The sequence below is a fragment of the Rhincodon typus genome, chromosome 7 (genome assembly GCF_021869965.1).
Source record: "Rhincodon typus isolate 14 chromosome 7, sRhiTyp1.1, whole genome shotgun sequence".
Classification (NCBI taxonomy): Eukaryota; Metazoa; Chordata; class Chondrichthyes; order Orectolobiformes; family Rhincodontidae; genus Rhincodon; species Rhincodon typus.
In genome coordinates this window covers 80,465,906-80,488,336 of record NC_063338.1, presented here as the reverse complement: position 1 = coordinate 80,488,336, position 22,431 = coordinate 80,465,906, and the positions used below count along the sequence as shown (strand labels likewise).

The 22,431-nt window shown below is 41.2% G+C and overlaps 1 pseudogene; it reads left to right on the top strand.

Annotated features, from left to right (window-relative positions):
* Positions 1 to 22,431, top strand: part of LOC125483529 — a 65,222-nt pseudogene that overhangs the window by 25,283 nt on the left and 17,508 nt on the right.

The following is a 22,431-nucleotide window of genomic DNA, read 5'->3' as shown; positions in this document are numbered from 1 at the left end:
TGTCTGGAGTCACATATAGGGCAGACCAGGTAAGAATGGCAGTTTTCCTTTCCTAAAGGATGTTAGTGAACTAATGGTCTCTTACCACAATCAGAAATAGTTTCATAGTCATCATTAGACTTTTAACTGTTGATATTTATTGAATTCAAATTCTACCATCCCCCATCGCAGGAATCAAACGCAGATCCCCCAGAATAGTAACTGGGCCACTGGATCACTAGCCTAACAACCACTATGCTATCACCTCCCCTTGAGTATTGGTGTTAGACCAATTGTCTTCAAACCAATTTAACCACAGGCCAGCAGGAAAGCAAGTATTCCTTCATATGGAAGTCTTTCAAAGCAACAGATCACTTGATAAGAGAGATTGACAATTTGAGGAAACTTCTTAGTTCATTACTTGCAGTGAATGCATAATTGTATATATAAAGAAATAATTTACAATTCCAATGCAAATAATGAACTGAGAAAATATTTGAAACAAAAAGAGAAATTACTGAAGAAACTTAACAAGTCTGATAAGATCTCTCGGGAGAAAACAGAATTAATATTGCGAAACCGGTGACTCTTCATCAGAAATCGTTGCCACAAATGTTGCCAAATCAATGGAGTTTCTCCAGCAATTTCTTTTTTTGTTTCAGATCTGCAGTTCTTTGTTTTACTTCAGTAAATATTTGAACTTTGTGACTCAATTTCCACAGGTAATACATCAGATTGGAGAGCAGTTTGAGGGCTGTTTCAACATGATTTTTTTGTTAAAATAGTTGTACTCATGCCATTTCTAAACAGCGGAATGGTTGTTAAGGATAGCACAAGCAATATAAGATTCATACAAATATGAATTTGACTGATTGATTGTGTTGACTTTATATTTTTTGGCTGCAGACCTGGAAAAAATAATTTCACAAAAGCAACACAAGTTGGCTGGAAAAACTTTAAAAGTGCAGTTATATGATCAAGTTGAAGAAGAAGATAACTATGAGCCTCAAACATTTCTTCTAAAGGGTTTTGATGTTAATTCTAGGTTAGAACACATTTCATTGTACATTGACAGCATCAGCAATAACACACAGCATCATATTAAACCTCTGCAGGACGGTGAAACAGTGATGGTCATATTTGAGACTGATATAGATTGGTATTCTTACATTTCATGCCTTTATGATTTTTTTCTGTACTTAATAGTAATTCAGTTAATGGAGTATTGTCCTTCATTACAAGAGGGTTGGAAATAAAAATATGGAGGTCATGCTGCAGCTGTATGTGGTGCTGGTGAGGCCACACTTAGAATACAGTGTACAGTTTTGGTCTCCTTACTGGAGAAAGGATTTAATGGCACTGGAGGGGGTGCAGAAGAGGTTCACTAGGTTGATTCCGGAGTTGAGACGGATGGCTTACGAGAAGACATTGAGTAGACTGGGACTATACTCATTGGAATTTGGAAGATTGAAGGGAGGTCTCATATAATCATATAAAATTATGAAGGGAATAGATAAGATAGAAGCAGAGAGGTGGTTCCCACTGGTGGCTGAAACTAGAACAAGAGGGCATATCCTCAAAATATAAGGAGGAGCAGACTTAGCACTGAGTTGAGGAGGAACTTCTCCTCCCAAAGTGTTGTGAATCTATGGAATTCCTTTCCCATTGAAGCAGTTAAGGCTACCTCATTGAATGTTTTTAAGGCAAAGATAGATAGAATTTTGAATAATAAAGGAATTAAGGATTATGTTTATCGGGCGGGTAAGCAGAGCTGAGTCCACAAGAAGATCAGCCATAGTCCTGTTGAATCGTGGAGCAGGCTCGAGGGGCCAGATAGCCTACTCCTGCTCCTATTTCTTATGTTCTTATGTTCTATTTGCATACTTAGAAATGAAGCCAGTGTGTTTGATACATGGAAGTAAAGAAATTGGGTTCACTGAGTTTTTATTGAAGATTGTGATGAATATGGTTTTGTGCATTAATACAGAACTTTTCCTTATGTTGCATTCCCAGAAACCTATTCCTTACTGCAGAATTGTCATCAGAAGCGATTTGAAAACCATTGTATCACTGCCCAAAGTCTGGCCAAGACCAATTCAGTACAGATAGAAGGAATTCATCCTAATTTCAGCAATGATTTCTTGGACTTGTACTTTTCAAATACAAAACGCAGTGGTGGTGGGAAATCACTGAAATTACTTTTACACGATCTACACAGAAAGCTATTATTTGTTTTCAAGATCGTGAAGGTATAGTAATTTATTTTGTACAAAATATTGTTGTATTTCAAGTATTCAAGCATTAAAGTATATTTTCATCTCTTGCTGACTATCTTTTCTGACATATAGTTTTGAAGCTTCAGTTTCATTAATATTCATTAGCAAGCTTAATTTTAACTTAATCTGAGGATGAGTGATTCAGATCAGGAAATTTCTTTCCCACTGCCATTTTAATTCTGGAGCTGACTAAAACATTAAATTCCATTTTTGAAGCCAAATGGAATTGGTTGTACAAACTGATTGACATGACTGATTTAATGTAGATTTAATTGAGTACTCACCAGTGGGCACACAGGGTTTTGCAACCTTTGGACTATTGTGAGGCATACATTTTCCAAAGCATTTCTGAGATTGCCTTTTACTGACATGATCTTCTTTCCTTTCTTTCATAAAGCACTCACTGATTATCATGAATGATGTATTTACCTTTTCTTTTGGATGCCTGTGGTTAAGAAGAGCAGCGAAAACCTGCGTGACCACAACCAGTAGGTGTAACTGTTAGAAAACAGCCAATGGGAAAGACTTACTCATAAAAGGCCTTAATTGGTGTTCATAATCTATAGGCTAAAGAGTCATAGAGCCATACAGCACGGAAACAGACCCTTCAGCCCAACTAGTCCATGCCCACCATAATCCCAAATGAAACTAGTCCCACTGTCTGCAGTTGGCCCATATCTCTCCAAACATTTCCTATTCATGTACTTTTCCAAATATCTTTTAAACATTGTAACTGTACCCACACCTGCCATTTCCTCTGGAAGTTCATACCACACATGAACCAAGTTCAGTGTAAAAAATATTACCCCATGTCTTTTTTAAAATTTTCTCCTCTCACCTTAAAAGTATGCCCCATAGTCTTGAAATACCCCTCCATAGGGAAAAGATACCTGCCAGTCACCTTATCTATACCTCTCATGATATTATCAACTTCTATAAGGTCACCTCTCTACCTCCTACACTCCAGAGAAAAAAGTCCCAGCCTACCGAGGCTTGTTCTATAACTCAAACCCTCCATTCCCAGCAACACCCTGGCAAATCTCTTCTGAATCCTCTCCATCTTAATAGCAAGGAGACCAAAAAGGCCTTTAGTCAATATGTTCCTCACTTCTGAGGAGCAAAAGACTGTGCTTCACCAGGCTGTTGCTGTAGGACGCTTGCTTTATTATTGACTCCCAATGTTAGAAACTCCTTTAAATTCTAGGTGGTTATGAAAAAGATGTTTTCACTAGTAGGAGAGATTAGGACCTGAGGGCACAGACTCAGAGTTAAGGGACAACCATTTAAAACTGAGATAAGTTGAATTTCTTCAGCCAGAGGGTGGATAATCTGTGGAACTCATTGCCACAGAGGGCTGTGGAGGCCAAGTTATTGGGTATATTTACCTCAGAGATAGATAGGCTCTTGATTAGCAAGGGGATCAAAACTTACAGGGACAAGGCAGGAGAGTAGGGTTGAAAAACATATTGGTGATGATCAAATGGCAGAGCAGACCTGAGAGGCCAAATAGCTTAGTCTGATCCTGTATCTTATGGTCTAATGGTGGTGACAATACATTTTATCTTCCTTTCCTGTTCTGTGGTGTTCAGCAGTATCTGACAAATCATCAATGGCTTTGTTGCCAAAGTAAAGCCAAACACTACCATCGCAATGGATTCCAATGTCTAGAAATCATACCAGCTAATATAATAGCCACTTGGGATAATTAGGGATAATCAGCATGGCTTTGTTAGAGGTAGGTCATGCCTAATAAATTTGTTAGAAATTTTTGAAAATGTGATCAAGTGTGTGGATGAGGGAAGTTCAGTTGATGTAGTTTGAATGGATTTTACCAAAGCTTTTGACAAGGTCCCACATGGGAGACTGATTGAGAAGGTTAAAACATGTGGAATTGAGGGAAACTTGGTGAGAGTTGGATCTTGGATCAGAAACTGGTTTAGTAATAGGACACAAAAGGTAGTGGTAGAAGGCTGTCTGATTGATGGCCAGTGTCCAGTGGTGTACCACAAGGATCTTACTGTTTGTTATGCACATAAACGATACAGATGAAAGTGTGAGTGGAATGTTAAAGCAAATTTGCAGACGACACAAAGGTTGGTAGAGTGGTTAATAGCAAAGAAGGTAGTTGAAATATTATAGAAATCAAATCTCCAGACAGAAGAACCTAGCAAAGTTCTAAAACCTGGTAAAGTTTTCAGAAATGACTGTTTTGCATCTGCGTCAATATGCAACATTCTGGAGTATAACATGCATGCAGAAGTCTAGTCGCTAAGAGATGTCTATTTCTACTAGTAAAATTATTTTCTTTTTTCCAATTTTATTTTTGCAGTAGTAAGAAGATTCACTGAAAGGAAACATTTCTTAGATGGTACTGAGCTGACTGTTAGTCGTTATTGCTACGATCTGCAACTAACTTTGCATGGAATTAATGGTCCAGAAATCAAACTGCCGGAGCAGTGTGACATTTATCTCAATTCCATTCTTCTAAATTACATCCAGATGACTCGTCGCTGTAAACAGGACATAGAAGAAATTGCAAAGAGTGTTTATTGTAACATTACCTTTACGGACTCTCCAAATGCAAACCAATGATTTTGAAGCCATCTTTTGATGCAAGTATATTGTTGTGCTACAAAATTGCTAAGGACTGGAAAAAGCAGGCGGAAGAAGCAATTCAGAAATTCATTGGACAATTCAACTTCAGGGACTTTGCAACAGATAAAGAATTGTGGGGAAAAGTGCAGAACAAAAGTAAAGGACTGGAAGCACCTGGCATTGATGCTGTTTATTCTTCTGCAGAACAAGATTGTCCTTCTTGGTAAAAAATCTGACATTTTGGAAACTTCCAAAATCCTAGAGGGAATATTGGAAAAAGCAAGGAAAGAATTAGATATCGAAAGGAATACCGTTGAAGAGCAGTTTTTGTTGCAAAGTCTCAGAGTTGGAATTTGTGCAAAGCCAGGTCAAAGCCATTGTTTCCTCTGTGGAAATAGCCACCTGCAAAGCTCCCCCTACCTTAAAACTGAAAGGGTTAAAGGAAGACGTTTGCCAAGCTCACAAAATCATCAACTAGTTTCAGTCGCAGTTAGAGAGGAAGCCCCTCAATAAGTCTACATGCATGACGGATTTTATCAAATCATTAGATCTCAAGGAATTTGTGCAAACTCACTTCATTCAAAATGGTATAAAGGCCACATTGGTGTATGGACAATCAGTTGAGCTCTTAGCTGTCAAGGCCGATGTAAGTAAAGGGGAAGATAAACTAAAGTAACTTTTCCAGGAAATTAGGATTGACTTGACTCCACAACAAATCAAAGTCACTGAAGTTGACAACTGGAAAAGGTTCCTCGATGATTTAGATGTTGACATGAAGTCAAACAATGCAGGCTGCAGAATCAGAGTAGAGAAAAATCAAGGTGCCATATTAATTGTAGGATATTCCAACATTGTTGCTGATGTTGCAAAAATGATAAACAATTACCTAGACAATAAGGAGGTGATCACACAAGTCATTCCTGCCTCAGTAATGCAGGTGGTCTATTTGCAATATTTCTCGACTCTTGCAGAGCTACCTGAAATCCAAAACAAAAGCATCGTTGTATTATATGTCAGAAAGCCTTCTCCAGGTTTAAAAATATCTGGTGCAGCAGAACATATGAATGAGGCTGTTTCTGCTATTAAGGATAAGTTGTCACAGATTCAGTCAGCAACTTATACTTACAACAAACATGCTACAAGTGAAGGCTAAGTTGTTTATTCAAACCGGAGAAGAAGGCCAGTTAGCATCAAGCCTCCCAAGACAAGTAAGTGCGCAAACAATCAAATGGCCTCAATCTATCTATTTGTTGAACCAATATATTAGTCCAAATGTGAGATTAATCCAAATAACCTATGACAACAAGTTGGCATGGTGTCTCAGTGGTTAGCACTGCTGCCTCACAGCGCCAGGGACCCATGTTTGATTCCACCCTCAGGCAACTGTGTGTGGAGTTTGCACATTATCCCCATGTCTGTATGGGTTTGATTTGGTTTCCTCCCACAGTCCAAAGATGTGCAGGTTAGGTGGATTGGCCATGCTAAATTGCCCATTGTGTTCAGGGATGTGTAGATTAGGTGAGGTATAGGGGGATGGGGGATGGGTCTGGGTGGGATGCTCCAAGGGTCGGTGTGAACTTGTTGGGCCAAAGGGCCTGTTTCCACACTGTAGGGATTCTATGATCTATGATCAAGCCCACAATATTTAGTGGAAGACAAGAGGACCCACAGAAGCCTTGGTAATAATTGGATCTGATGAATATTTTACACCTCTGTATTCCCTAAATGAACAGCTTGGCTGGAAGTAGAAGCAAATATCAATGTAAAAAGCCTCAGTCAGGGATGTTTGGTATTGTTCCTCAGCAATTGCAAGGGTTGAGAGGCAGATAGTATCTAGGTTGACTAATAGGACTTAGGGAAACCAAAGTCTTCCCTCATGTGTCAACGGTAGAACTTCTTCTCCTCATTGCCCGTAAGAAGTGCTGTTAAAGAAATTTGAAGTCAGCTGTTTGTCATAGAAGTCTACAGCACAGAGAAAGGTCATTCAGCTGACTGAGTCTGTGACAGTCAAAAACAGCCTATTCTAACTGTTCTAACCCCATTTTCCAGCATTTGCTCAGAGCCAAGCATGTCTTGGCATCACAAGTAGACATTTAAATACTTCCTACATGTTTAAAGGGTCTCTGCCTCTGCGTCCCTTACAGGCAGTGAGTTCCAGATTCCCATCACCCTCTGGATAAAAAAAATCTTTAAATCCCCTCCAAACTTTCTGCCCCTTAACTTAATCTATGCCTCTGGTTATTGATCCCTCCAACAAAGGAAACATTTTTTCCTGTCTATCCTGTCCATGTCCCTCATAGTTTTATATATCCCAATCATGTGCTCCTCAGATTCCTCTGCTCCAAAGAAAACAACTGCAGTGTATCCAATCTCTCCTAATAAGTAAAATTCTCCAACCCAGCAACATCCTGGTAAATCTGCTTTGCACCCTCTCCAGTGTAATCACATCACTCCTATTCTCTGGATTCCAGAACTGCACACAGTACTTGAGCTGTGGCCTAATCAATGTTTTATACAGTTCCACTATAACCTCCATGCTGTTAAACTCCATGCATGAACTCATAAAGGCAAGTATCTCATATGCCTTCTTAACCACTCTATCTACCTGTCATGTTACCTTAAGAGACCAGTGGACTTGCACACCAAGATCCCTCTGACCCTTGGTACATGCCAGGATCCTACTATTTATCATTTATTCTCTTAGCTAATTTGTCCTGTCCAAATGCATCATCTCACATTTATCCATAGTGAATTCCATTTGCCATGGTCTCCCCTCATCCTTCTAAACTCCAATGAGTATAATCCCAGAGGCCTCAAACGTTCTTCATACGTTAAGCTTTCTATTCCCGGGACCATTCTTGTGAACCTCCTCTGAACCCACTCCAGGGCCAGTACATCCTTCCTGCACACAATACTCCAAATGTGGCCTGAACAGAGCCTTATAAAGCCTCAGTAGTACATCACTGCTTTTATATTCAAGTCCTCTCAAAATAAATGCCAACATTGCATTTGCCTTCCTGACTATTGACTCAACCTGCAAGTTTACCTTGAGTAAATCCTGCACTAGAACTCCCAAGTCTCTTTGCACTTCAGACTTCTGAATTTTCTCCCCATTTAGAAAATAGTCCATGCTTTTGTTCTTCTTACCAAAGTGCATGACCTCACACTTTCCCATGTGGTACTCCATCTGCCACTTCTTTGCCCATTCTCCTAACCTGTCCAAATCCTTCTGCAGCCTGCGCGCCTCCTCAATACTACCTGTCCCTCCACCTATATTTGTATCATCAGCAAATGTAACCAGAATGCCCACAGTTCCTTCATCTAGATCGTTAATGTATAAAGTGAAAAGTTGCGGTCCCAGCACTGACCCTTGCAGAACACCACTTGTCATCGGCTGCCATGCTGAGAAAGACCCCTTTATCCCCACTCTCTGCTTTCTGCCAGACAGCCAATGTTCTATCCATGCTAGCACCTTGCCTCTAACGCCATCGGCCCTTATCTAACTCAGCAGCCTCCTGCCTGGCACCTTATCAAAGGCCTTCTTGAAGTCCAGGTAGATAACACCCATTGGCTCTCCTTGGTCTACCCTGCTCATTACTTCCTCAAAGAATTCTAACAGATTTGTCAGGCATGACCTCCCCTTGATGAAACCATGCTGACTTTGCCCTATTTTACTATACACTTACAAATATTCAGAAATCTCATCCTTTACAATGGACTCCAAAATCTTACTCACGATCGAGGCTAGGCTAATCCGCCTGTAATTTTCTGTCTTTTGCCTTACTCCCTTTTTACACAGAAGTGTCACGTTAGCAATTTTCCAGTCCTCTGGGACCCTCCCTGACTCTAGTGATTCCTGAAAGATCACCACTAACGCTTCCACTATCTCTTCAGCTATCTCCTTTAGAACTCTGGGGTGTAGTCCATCTGGTCCAGGTGATTTGTCCACCTTCAGGCCAATCAGTTTTACTAGTACGTTTTCTTTGGTGATGGCCACCATACTCAACTCTGCCCCCTGACTCTCTTGAATTTTTGGGATATTACTCATGTGTTCCACCGTGAAGACTGACACAAAGTACTTATTCAGTTCCTCAGCCATTTCCTTGTTCCCCACTACTATTTATCCACCGTCAATTTCCAGTGGTCCAATGTCCACTTTTGCCTCTCTTTTGCCCTTTATATACCTAAAGAAACTCTTACAGTCTTTGTTTATATTACTGGCTAGCTTACCCTCATATTTAATCTTCTCCCTCCTTATTTCTTTTTTTGTTGGCCTCTGTTGGTCTTTGTAAGCTTCCCAGTCCACTAGTTTCCCACTGCCCTTCGCCACATTATGTGCTTTCTCTTTTGTTTTTATGCTATCCCTGAATTCCTTAGTCAGCCATGGTTGCCTCATCCTCCCTATACTATGCTTCTTTTTCCTGGGGATGAATTTTTGCTGTATCTCCTGAATTACTCCCAGAAACTTTTGCCATTGCTGTTCCACTGTCTTTCCTGCTAGGCTCCTCTTCCAGTCAATTCTGCCCAGCTCCTCCTTCATACCTCTGGAGTCACCTTTATTCAGCTGTAATACCATTACCTCTGATTCTATCTTCTCCCTCCCAAATTGCAGAATAAATTCTATCATCTTACGATCACTGCCTCCTAAAGGTTCCTTTACCGTAAGCTCCCTTATCAAGTCTGCCTCATTGTACAACACTAAATCCAGTATTGCCTGTTCCTTTCTGGGCTCCACCACGAGCTGCTCCGAAAAGCCATCTCGTAGACATTCCACAAACTCCTTTTCTTGCAATCCACTACCAACATGATTTTCCCAGTCCACCTGCATATTGAAATCCCCCATGATCATTGTGACTTTGCCTTTCTTACACACCTTTTCTACTTCGTGTTGCATCGTGCGCCCCAGCTCCTGACTACTGTTTGGAGGCCTGTACACAACCCTAACTATGTTTTTTTTTGCCTTTGTGGTTCATCGATTCTACCCACACAGATTCTACACTATCTAACCCTACTTTGTTTCTTCCAATGATTTATTTTCATTTCTCACTAATAAGGCAACCCCGCTCCCTCAGCCCACCTGCCTATCTTTTTGATAGGAGTATATCCTTGGATATTTAGTTCCCAATCCTGATCCCCTTGCAGCCACGTCTCTATGATGCCTATCACGTCATACCTGCCAGTTGCGATCTGTTCTACAAGCTCATAATACTTCTCCCCACTCTCATCCAGTTGTCCCTACCCATCATTGTTCGCTTAATATTGAATGGTATGATTGCATTTAGATGACTAGCTACTGGAGGCCATGATATTCAGCTTGAGATTTATAGAGTTAAAAACAAAATGGGAATTCAAGGACGAGTTGCTGTAGACCTGTACAACAAATTGCCCTGTAAAGTTGTTGGGCAAAAGATTTAAGAGCACTTGTAATTTTAGTGCTGAATGGCCACTCATATGAAGGGCAGGAAGTGTATACTCATCACAAGTCGGAAATATGCGGCCTGTACCAATGGTGTTGGCACAGAGAACAGCATCTTATTCTCACATATGAAAGAGGCATGAGACCCTTTGCGATAGGGTTAGGGTTAGGGTTTGGGTTAGGGTTGCATATTCAAATAAGGCACCTGACTGAAGATTCCTGTGCCATCTGGGGTTGTCTTGAACACTTTTCTCACTTTTGTAGTTTAATTCTCATTTTGCTTTTCTCAAACTGTGCGATTTATCATTTTCTTCCTGTCATGTAGTTAGGTTAGAACCAACGTGTGACTGCTTCTAGCATTATGAGCCCACTGCATATTAGAATGTGAACTAACAGTGCCCAGGCTAAGTTTACATGGAACCTTCAGGGTAAACAGACTACAACAACTTTCATCCATCCATACGGCCTGAATTTAAACCCAGAGCTTTGATGTATAAAGGCAGCGTGCTGGCTCACAATGACATCTAACCAATGTTTTGCCAAGGAGGGTGATATTGTTGTCTCATAACCCAGAAGTGTACACTACAATGACGATTTGTATACAGTTAAAAAGAATTTGGATTATTAATAAACATTGGCCTTGCCAGTGACATGTTCCTCCTGAGCACAAATAGATTTTTTTAAATAAAAGAATAATGAGAGGCCTTTCACTGACGTAATGATAGCAGCTAAGCCAGTTTTAATGGGCCAGAACTGAACTTAGCTATTTAGAATTTATAGAAGTCTATCTGAGAAGGTGGAAAACCAAGTTGCAAACTATAGGGTGGACACCAGGCTCTGTCTGAAAGATCGTCAAAGAAATGAGAGCTTGGCTGTGGAGTTGGAGTGTGCCTATTGATATTAATGCATAGGTGAGTCTACAACCTTTACTGGTGCCCACGAACCATTTACATCATTCCAAGAATAACATGATTGCCCTTCAGCAATTAGGTTCATTGAAGCTAAAGTGGGCTGAAAGAGCTGAGCAGAGGATGCGATTCCAAATATTTTGCACAATCGACTGACGTTCAGAATTTGTTAAAGAGTTTGCAGGAAAGAAAACATTATCAGTGGTAAATTCACACCTCTTTTAAAACAATTTTTATTTTTCTAACCCCTCAGTTTATTGAACATGATCAAGTCCTCATTTCACCAACGTCTTTTTCTCAAGGTAAGACATATATAAGTAGATATATGTACTTAATTTATACATATGGCCTTGCAGCCTGCAATGGTGGAATTTAAATGTCTAGACGTATTTTATAAACTAACAGGCGAACTTGTGCAACAGAATGCCAGCTGATTGTTGCACACCTATCTTTAGCCACTCACTGGCCTTGATTGTCTAGTGGAGTTAAGCTGTTCTGCCTCAATTATGCACTCACTGCAACAATATGGGTCCCTCAAAAGTCTTGATTTTTAGTTTTTGTAATTTTCTGGTGACTAACTAAATTTCATTGTAATTTTTTATGGTAGCATTGCTTTGAACGATATGTGCAGAAGTTCACCTAGTGTATAATGTGCTGGCTCAGTGGTTAGCATTGCTTCCTCATAATGCCAGGCTTCTGGGTGCAATTCCAGCCTTGAGTGATTGTCTGTGTGGAGCTTGCATATTTGCCCTGTGTTTGTGTGGGTTTGCTCTGATTTCTTCTCACAGTCAAAAAATGTGCAGGTTAGGCGGATTGGCTGTGCTAAGTTGCCTATATTGTCCAGTAATGTGCTGGTTAGGAGGATCAGCCATGTGAAATGGTTATGGGGTGTGTGTGTCGATCTGGGAGGGATGCTGTTTGGAAGGTCAATGTGGGCTGAATGGCTTACTTTCACACTGCAGGATTTCTGTGACTTTTGTGTCAAAATGCTAAAGACAAATCGTGACCAAATAAAAACATTTTCCCCTCACTCTCCATCCCTGGCCTGTGTGTTTTTCATTCCTCAAAGGAATATATAATATAATTTTTTAAATGCTTGCCTTTGTCTCTCTATCATGTATATTAAACTACTTTCTAATCTACTTTAGCCAACTTCATACCTATGCAATTGCTTTGCTCAGTTTTAAGAACCTAGCTTTGGATTCTACTGAATAAATCACTAACTCTGTGAGAAATTTTTGTCATTTCTGATCATGCTTTCCCAGAGCTACAAGCTTATTAATTAATTAATTAACATCATCTCATTTCACAAAATACAAATAAAAGATAATCTGTTCCCTGTTACTTCTTTGTCGTATTGATCTGGGAAACTATCTACTTCATGAACGTGTAATCCACGGTATTACTACAACTTCAGTTTGCATAGTCTATATGAGATTAAAATTCTCTGTAATTACTACATTTATCTCATCTCATGCATCTCTGTTTTCATGACTTATACTTTATCTGACAATATAAATCCTGTTCGAGGGCCTACAAATGACTTCTACATTTTTCTAATCATCTTGTTTCTCAGCTCCACTCAGACAGATTCTGATGCCACCACCAGATGTGTTTTCAGAGGGGCAGTCCTCATAACATAGAGCAAGGCCCAGGCCATCATTTAAGCACCAACCCCTGAACTCACTTCCGTAATATGAAGGATAATTGGGCACCAAAATCAGTAGCTTGCTCACTATATGCTAATAAATAATTAAAGACAAATTGAACTCATTTAAAGGTGCATGCAAACCTCCCCGAAAACAGCAAAATACAGTTGGCATGGTCAGCTGAGGGGAGCAGGTGGGGATTGGGAAGCCAATTTTTTTAAAGTGGCTTTGAGAAGATGAGAAGAAAAGGGAGTATTATCTTAAGGTGGTGCCGTCTGCACACTGGGGGCACTCCTCCACTATAGTAATCCTCTTCAATCCTACTTTCTTGTTCATCAAAACCTTCATTGCTATGCTCACCAAACCTGTTTGTCATCCCCACCACTACAATCCATTACCCTTTGTTTACTTTTGCCCAGAATCTATGGCTGCCTTCCTTCACTGCCAAGCTCCTGGCACTGTCAGGACTGCTCGAGCTGCCAGACAATTACAAACAAAAACAGAAGTTGCTAGAAAAGTTCAGCAGGTCTGGCAGCATCTGTGAAGAGAAGTCAGAGTTATAATTTTGAATCTGGTGACCCTTCCTCAGTGGACCCGAAACATTAACTTTGATTTCTCGTCACGGATGCTGCCAGACCTGCGGAGCTTTTACAGCAACTTCTGTTTTTGTTTCTGATTTACAGCATCCGCAGTGTTTTTTTTCAGTTTTTATTTTCCCAGACAATTAGACCGGCCAGGGGCAATTGAGAGTGAGTCAGGGAAGAGCAACTGTCCCACTTTGCCTTTGTTAATGCTGCCCATGGTATGCTATTTCTGTGAGCAGACCTTGTTTTTAAAAACTAACCTATGTTTTACAAAATGCAATCTTACTTCTTGATTTTCGGAACTAAGGCACAGTGGCTCAGTGGTTAGCTCTACTGTCCCACAGCGCCGGGGACCTGGGTTCGATACCACCCCTGGGTGACTGTCTACATGGAGTTTGCACGTTCTCCCCGTGAATCCTCTGGGTGCCCCAGTTTCCTCCCACAGTCTAAAGATGTGCACGCTAGGTGGATTGGCCATGCTAAATTGCCCATAGTGTTCAGGGCTGTGTAGGTTAGTTGGGTTATTGGGGGATGGGTCAGGGTGGGGTGCTCTGAGGGTCGGTGTGGACTTGTTGGGCTGAAGGGCCTGTTTCTATACTGTAGAGATTCTAAGATCCTTTCTCTGCTCTATCGTTATTCTCAGGAAAACACATCTTGTCTACCCCTCTTTAAGTATCCTGAAATATTTAATTCTTAATCTTAGTAACTCTGCAATCATATAATGACTATTAGATCGTAGCCAATAATTTCTATCTCTACCATTAATTGTTTGCTTTTTGGTGTAAATATTTCACAATTTTAGTTAGTGTCTTTAGCTTTAAGCATTTCCCCTGATGTCATCCTAGTCACTAATGCACCATTAGTTTTGTCAAGCTTGCTGCTCCTTCTTAACCTACTGTTCTATTTTTGATTTAAAGTGTTTTACATCTCGTCATTTCTCTTTTCCTTTTGAATGTGCTTTTTCCTGAAACCTCCCACCCCTGCCATTCATTATTTTGATGCCTTAGTTAGTTAATGGTGTTTTTTTTTCCAAAATGCAAACCTCCTTTGTTTAGCAATTTTATTTCACAAATATCTTATTAAATATTCTGCTTCATGAATAACAGGCGGCATGGCGACTCAGTGGTTAGTCCTTCTGCCTCCCAGCGCCAGGGACCTGGGTTCAATTTCCATCCTTGTGCAACTGTCTGTGTGGAGTTTGCATGTTCTCCCTGTGTCTGTGTGGGTTTACTCTGGGTGCTCGGGTTTCCTCCCACAGTCCAAAGATGTGCAGGTTCGTTGGATTCGCCATGCTAAATTACCCATAGGTTTCAGGGATGTGTACGTTAGGTGCATTGGCTGTGGGAAATGCAGTGATAAGGTAAGGTGATGGGTCTGGATGGGTGCTTTTCAGAGGTTTGGTGTGGGCTGTGGGCCGAATGTCCTGTTTCCATACTGTATGGATTATGTTCTATGCCCCAATAAATAGAATAGAACACTACAGATTAATCCCTAAATACAATTTTCACAAGTCAACCATTAACTTTTATTGACTTTAGCCAGAAACAAAAATACAGAATAATTCCAAAGTTAATGTCTAAAATGATACTAAGATAAGAAATAGAATAGAACATAGAGGCCAGCCATTTGCCCTCTCAAACCTGTTCCAATGCTCCATCATCAGATCATGTTTCATGTGATTGTGGTCTGAACTCCACTTTCCTCCCTGCTGCCCATAACTATTTACTTGTTGATCCAAAATCTGTCTAATATGACCTTGAACATATTTAAAAACCTAGCTTCTACTGCCTTATGGGAAAGAAAATTCCAAAGTCTAACAAATCTTTGAGTAAAGCAATCTCTCCTCATTTCAGAACCAAACTTTTTAAAACATTTTTACACAATGTCCCCTAGTTCTAGACTCCTCATCAGGGGAACCATCCTTTCAGCATCCAATTGTCAAGTCCCTCAGAATCTTACATCTCTCAATGAGATCACTCCTAGTTCTTTTAAATTCTAGTGGGATAGGCCCAACCTGCTCAGTGTTTCTTCATAAAATAATCCCTTCATCCCAGGAATTAGATCCGTAACTTTCTGTGAACTGCTTCCAATACCTCCCTAAGTAAGGAGACTAAAACTGTGCACAGCACACAAACTGGGTGTGGTCTCATCAATGTGCTCCACAGTTGGAGCAAGACTTCCCTACTTTTACACTCCTTGTGATAACAGTCAACATTCCATTGGCTTCCCTAATTGTTTGCTGTAACCAACTGCGATTCATGTACAATGACACCCAGATTGATCCCTGTGTACAGCATCATTCTGCAGAATTTCTCCATTTAAATAATATTCATATTGTCTATTCTTCCTACCAAAGTGGGAAGCCTCCCGTTCTCCCATATTATATGCCATCTTCCAAATTTGCACCTACTCACCTAATCTATCAATATCCCTTTACAGACTATTTGCATTGTTGTCACAACTTGCTTCGCTTTTAACTTACTTCTTACTTCATCACCAGATTTGGCTAGAATAGAGTTGTTTCCTTCATCCAAGTCATTATTAAACATTGTAACTATTCAGTCTACTCCCTTTTTGTATCTGCTTTGTAAAAATTGTCTCATAGTTGCTAAAGAGGAATTAAAGAAGCTGCCCCTCACAAGATGCATGATATACAGATATTTGAAGGACTGGTGCTGGTTGTATCCTTCAGAGATGAACTAATTACATGATACTATGAAGTAACAGTAGTCATAATACTCAGTGACAACATATCATTTTTGTTACACTAGCTCAACAGGGTGGCATGTTGCCCACTGAACTGAACATTGATGGTGTTGCTGTGGAGGTAAAGCAAGGAAACAAAACCCAGGAACATGCGGGGTCAATAGCGAACTCCACAAATACAAAACTGAATCTCAGTTCTGGTAGGATACTTTGTGTTTGTGCTCCATGGTTGATATATATGATCAGCCTAAAGTGTTTCACATAATCTTGAAACCCAGTTCAGTAACTGCCCTCCATTTGCACATTGAACAGTTGCAAGTCAGCTTCATTCACTTTTGCCCCACCATATTCATAACTTCAGGAGAGCAATCATATTGACAATGTCACATTTTCATTTGCTCTATTAATCAGACTTGTCACAATAACAATAAGAACAATATAAAAATCTAATTAAATGTCTCAAGCTGTTCTATCGGAGTGGTGTGAAAAAATATTTCATACCGAGTCACCTAGGAAAATACTGGGGCAGTTGACCAAAAACGTGATCAAAGAAGTGTCTTTCAAAGGAGGAGGAATGAGAGGTGCAGAATAAGGGGACACTTATTTAAATGTGAGATGCAAAGGAATTTCATCATCCAGAGGCCAGGGTACATCTGGAATTCTCTACCCAAGAGAGTTGTGGAGGCTAGACCACTGAAAGTATTTAAAGAAGAAGGCGAAATATTCTTCAAACATCGGAGAGTCAGGAGCTATGGGGAACCGGCACGAAAGAGGAATTGAAGCCTGAGGCAAATTAGCTATGATATTGTTGAATGATGCAGTGCAGCATTAAGGGGCTGAATGGCCTACTCCTGCTCTTATTTCTTCTGTTTTTAGGTTACATCCATTATATTGTTGAAGCCCTGTAGCTGTATTTCTATCTGACTTGCAGAGAGCTTAGGATTGCTTTATGTAGGTTACTTGTCAAACATTTGTAGAACATCAGTTCAGCTGATTTGCTGTGGCAGTCTGACTCCAAAATTATCTTATTTTAAAGTATCACATTCTGTCTGTATAGTTATATTTCTGCCAAAAATTACGTTCTCCACACTGGACAATGAGAGTAAGAGATCTTGAAAGAGATTTTTAAAGATATATTTACATACAGCATATCAATTTTGTTTTTCAGCACAAAAAAGTATTCCAATGAAGACTGTTCCCGCAGTCAGACCTGCTTACACCATCAAAACTGAAGTCAAACCTGTTTATCCACATGTTCTGAGTGCAGCAAAGAAGGTGATTGGCAGAGTTGAGATATATGGCATGACATTGCTCGTGTTCAGAAGGATGTTGAAGATTTAATTAAAGAAAATTGCAAAAGCAAAACAATAAACAATGAATATGCAGCCTGTTTCTCAGCAGACGAACAACAAAAAATTGTTGATCTCTGTGAAAAGTACCAGTCAAAAGTTGTAATTCAGCAAACAGCATTAATAATGGAGGGGCATAATGCTGATGTTCTGGAATCCCTTATGGAAATGAATTCTATGCTCCAGGCTGTCAAAAGACGAGAGGACAGAAAAAGGGAAGAGATTCAGATAAAAAAGTTTGTTCAGTGGGAGTTTGCGATGAACGAAACAGTTCAGCCTTACGATCAATCGTTAAACTGTGACCTTGAGAAGGCTTACCTGGATAAGAAGAAATCCTTGGTTTGCAAAAAAAATGGGGAAAGCTGCACTGTTGACTTTGACTTGATACAAGAAAAAAATTCAAAAGGAAATGTAGTGGATGTTAAGAGAAGACTCCTTGAAGGAGGTATGTAAAAACAAATGGCTATCTTTATGAAAGGATTTCTCCGGGAACCTGGTTTTACAAATGGCACTGAAACTTCCTAAATTACTATACATTCCTCATTAATTTTTTGTTAAATTTTACTTTGAATAATAATGTCTTCCTCTTTTTGATCAAGATGGAATTTAGGAGCCTGGAATCACTGGTTTGGTACTGCACTGCTGAAAAGTTTGTTGAGGTAATTTCTGAGGGCAGGGTTTCTGTATAAAAGAGCTGGGATTATCTATGTGTGTCAGCTTTGATCTATCATGTGATCCTAGGTAGAAAATAAAGGCAGGTTGAACTTTGGGTGAGTATTGATAGGTATGGATATAATGCTGCTCAGGTTTAACACATTGTAAGTTGAATTAAGTATAAAGAGTAATCATGAGGGATAGGTGTTGGAGAGAGTTCCCTGATGGATGAAATTGTAATCTGCATTAGTCAATCTATTTGTGCGAGAAGAGAAAAGTCAATTATGGTGAAGTACTGGGATTGATGAGGGACAGAGAGCCTGATTTTGGGATGTTGTGATATTATTGGGAATGAGATTAGGAGGAATAGTACTCTATATTTTGGAAAGACTGGAGGAAGCAGTCCTTTCTCCTAGCTCATGAGCAAAGCTGTAATAACTAAGCTGAGCCTGAATTTTTTTAGCTAAGAACCAACTGCATTGAATTTTTTAGGAGGGTTTTTCACCACTGATGAACACCCTTTGAAAATCTTTATGCAATGAGAGAACCAAACATTCAGGATGTTGTACAATGAAGGATAAGGTATTGTCGTGACCCAAGACCATGTGTATGCATTGTTGCCATTGGTTCCAGATGGTGCAGAAGGCTGTCAGCATTGAGACCACCCGTGATGCCTTGTCTGTAGCTGTGAAGTGCTCCTGGGTGGTCCTAAAATGCATTTAGTGTGGACACAGGGAAGCACAAGCATATGACAGTTAAGTTCCGGGCATTTTTTTCATTCATTCTTGGGACATGGGTGTCACTGGCTGGGGCAGTATTTATTACCTGTCCCTAGTTGCCCTTGAGAAAGTGGTGGTGAGCAGCCTTCTTGAACCTCTGCAATCCACATAGTATAGGTTAATCCACGATGCCTTAGGGAGGAAATTCCAGGATTTTGACCCAGCAACAGCAAAGGAACGGCAATATATTTCCAAGTCAGGATGATGAGTCGCTTGGAGGGGACTTGTAGGTGATGGTGTAGCTATGCATTCGCTGTCCTTGTCCTTCTAGATGGGAGTGGTCATGGGTTTACAAGGTATCGTCTAAGGACCTTGGGTATATCTTGCAGACACTGCTGCTACTGAGTATCAGTAGTGGAGGGAGTGGATGCTTGTGGATGTCGTGCCAATCTTGTGGTCTGCTTTGTCCTGGATGGTATCAAGTTTCTTGAATGTTGGAGCTGCACCACCCAGGCATGTGCCTTGCGATGGTGGACCAGCTTTGGGCTTTCAGGAGGTGAGTTACTTGCCACAGAATTCCCAGCTTCTTGACCAGCTCTTGTAGCCACTGTGCTTATTAGGCTGATCCAGTTGAGTTTCTGTTCAGTGGTAACCCCAAGGACATTGATAGTGGGGTATTCAGTGATGGCAATACCACTAAATGTTAGAAAGTGATGGTTAGTTTGTCTCTTATTAGAGATGCTCATTGCCTGGCATCTGTGTGGCATGAATGTTACTTGCCCCTTGTCAGCCCAAGCCTGGATATTGTCCATAACTTGTTGCGTTTGAACATGGACTGTTTCAATATTTGAGGAGCCACGAATGATGCTGAATATTGTGCAATCATCAATGAACATCCCCACTTCTGACCTTATGATGGAGGGAAGGTCATTGAGGAAGCAGCTGAAGCTGGTTGGGCCTAGGACAGGACCCTGTGGAACTCCTGCAGAGATGTCCTGGAGCTTAGATGACTGACCTCTGACAAACATAACCATCTTCCTATGTGCCAGGAATGACTCTAACCAGCAGAGATTTTGCCCCCTGATACCCATTGATTCCAGTTTTGCTAGGGCTCCTTGATGCCACACTTGGTCGAATGTAGCCTTGATGTCAAGGGCTGTTACTCTCACCTCCCCTTTGGGATTCAGCTCTTTTGTCCATGTTTGAAACAAGGCTGTAATGAGGTCAGGAGCTGAGTAGCTCTGGCTGAACCCAAACTGGGCATCACTGAGCAGGTTATTGCTGAGCAGGTACTGCTTGATAGCACTTTTGATGACACCTTACATCACTTTACTGATGATCGAGAGTAGACTGATGGGGCATAATTGGCTGCGTTGGATTTGGTTGGTATCGCCTGGCGTACTTGGATTAGAATCAAGTATCCCTGCCCCTTCCCACTTCCAATCATCACGCCTCTGGTTCTGAGGACCGATGGGTAGGGGGATAGAGTGTTGGCGTGTGAGACTGTCCAGCAGATCCTGTGGGTCCGGGGCCTGGCTCGTCATAACAACTGCCAATCTGTCCATGGAGGCAGCCAGACAGAAACATGATCCACTGCATTGAAGCAGCAGTTGGCCAATGGTCGACACTGTGTGCTGTGTGTCCCTCTGCTGCTCCCGTTCCTCTTTGTGCATTTGGATTGAGTCCCCGATCCCCGACACCACAGGGTGTTCTCCTGCCCGGGGCTGAGCGGGTACCAGGCTCCTGGCAGTCCTACGAGTGCCACCAGCCTGGGCTATTCCTTGTGTGGCCAGTTGCAGAGCTATCACAGTGAGGTGATCACCAGACTGTAGTCCGAAACTCTCTACGTCGATGGCTCCCACCACGGTGTCAGTATCTGAGCTGGTGTGGGGTGTAGGAGGCAGTCTTGCCGATGCTTCCTCTGAGACTTCGATACTCCCACACTCAGAGAATGATGTTGATGCTTCTGGTGGAGTCAGAAATGTTTCCACAGAGAGATCAAGAGCAGCTTATCGGAGCCTACAAGGCAAAAGAGAGAGAGAGAGAGACATCACAGCCAGTGGTTAGACATGCTGTGCAATGAATGAGAGTGACAACAGCATTTATGTGAGAGTTGACCTGAAGTGAAGGGTGGTACTCAGAAGGCTGGGCAGAGATGTTTTAGCATCCCTGCAGGAGCAGTCCCAGAAGAGTAATCTTCCCTGGTGAAAGTCAGGATTCTCTTTTTGTATTGGGTGAGGACCCAGACGTTGGCCCACCTCCACACAAATGGGCTCTCAGAGGCCACACAGGGTTAGTGATGTGGGAGGTTTCAGGGTGTGGTGGCAGGATTGAGAGTGAGTGAGGGAAGGTGTTCCATGCAATAATGAAAGTGGCATAGCTTGATCCTTGGTGGGAGATGGGTGCAATAGCAGAGATAGAGTAAGTTTAGGCCTATTTTCCTTAGAGCTTAGAAGAATGAGAGGAAATTTAATTGAAGCATATAAGATGTTAAAGGGGATTGACAAGGTATCCGTAAAGTGAATGCTTCTCTGGTGGGCAATCTAGAATGAGAGGTCATAGTTTTAGGATAAGGAGTAGCAGTTTAAAACAGAGACGAAGAGAAATTACTTTTCTCAAAGTGTCGTGCTTTTATGGAATTCACTACCCCAGAGTAAATACAATTTACTCACTACAATTGAGTAAATTTAAGAAGGAGATAGATTCTTAATTAGTAATGGGTTAAAGGGGAATAGGGAGAGGGCAGCAAAGTGAAGTTGAGGCCAAGATGAGATCAACTTTAATCATATTAAATGGCACAGCAGGTTCAAGGGGCTGAGTTGCCTAGTTCTACTCCTAGTTCTAATATTCTTATGAGTGTGAGGTAGCTGAGAGACATGTATGATACCACTCTGGTAGAATGGAGGTCATTGACCTTCCATTCTGCTGGCAGTTCCTTGGCATTCTGGAGATGCTACTGACCCAGTGGTGACCTCAGGCAAAGCTAGCAGTGTCTGGTGGCATGACTTTCCCTGTTGGTCCTCCAGGAAGAGGATACCTCTCCTCTGGACTACTTCATCCACCAGGAACTCCAGGTCCCTGTTGGAGAAGCACAGTGCCATCTTCCCCTTCTCCAACTTGTCCATCAATGAGCAGGGCATCTTCAGAATGCCAATGCTCATCAGGGTGCATAATGGCATTTTAAAGATAGCACGGATGCAAGGTATGCCCGTCTTTGGGCAGATATCTGCCGAGTGGCAAGATATTTTGGGAACAGTGTGTGGTAAGGTGGGGTGGAAATTGGACATGAGAGACACCGAGGGCTGGATAGGTAATTAACATGAGGAAATAAAAACCAAAAGAACTTCGGATGTTGTAAATCAGAAACAAAAGCAGAAATTGCTGGAAAAGCTCAACAGGTCTGGCAGCATCTGTGAAGAGAAATCAGAGTTAATGTTAACTCTGATTTCTCTTCACAGATGCTGCCAAACCTGCTGAGCTTGTCCAATTAACATGAGGAGTTTGGTAAGATAGGGTGAGAAAATAAACTAGGCCTTGTAGCAAAATATCCTCCAAAAAAATCCAACTCAACTTAAGTGTAGCTAAAAAAACATAAG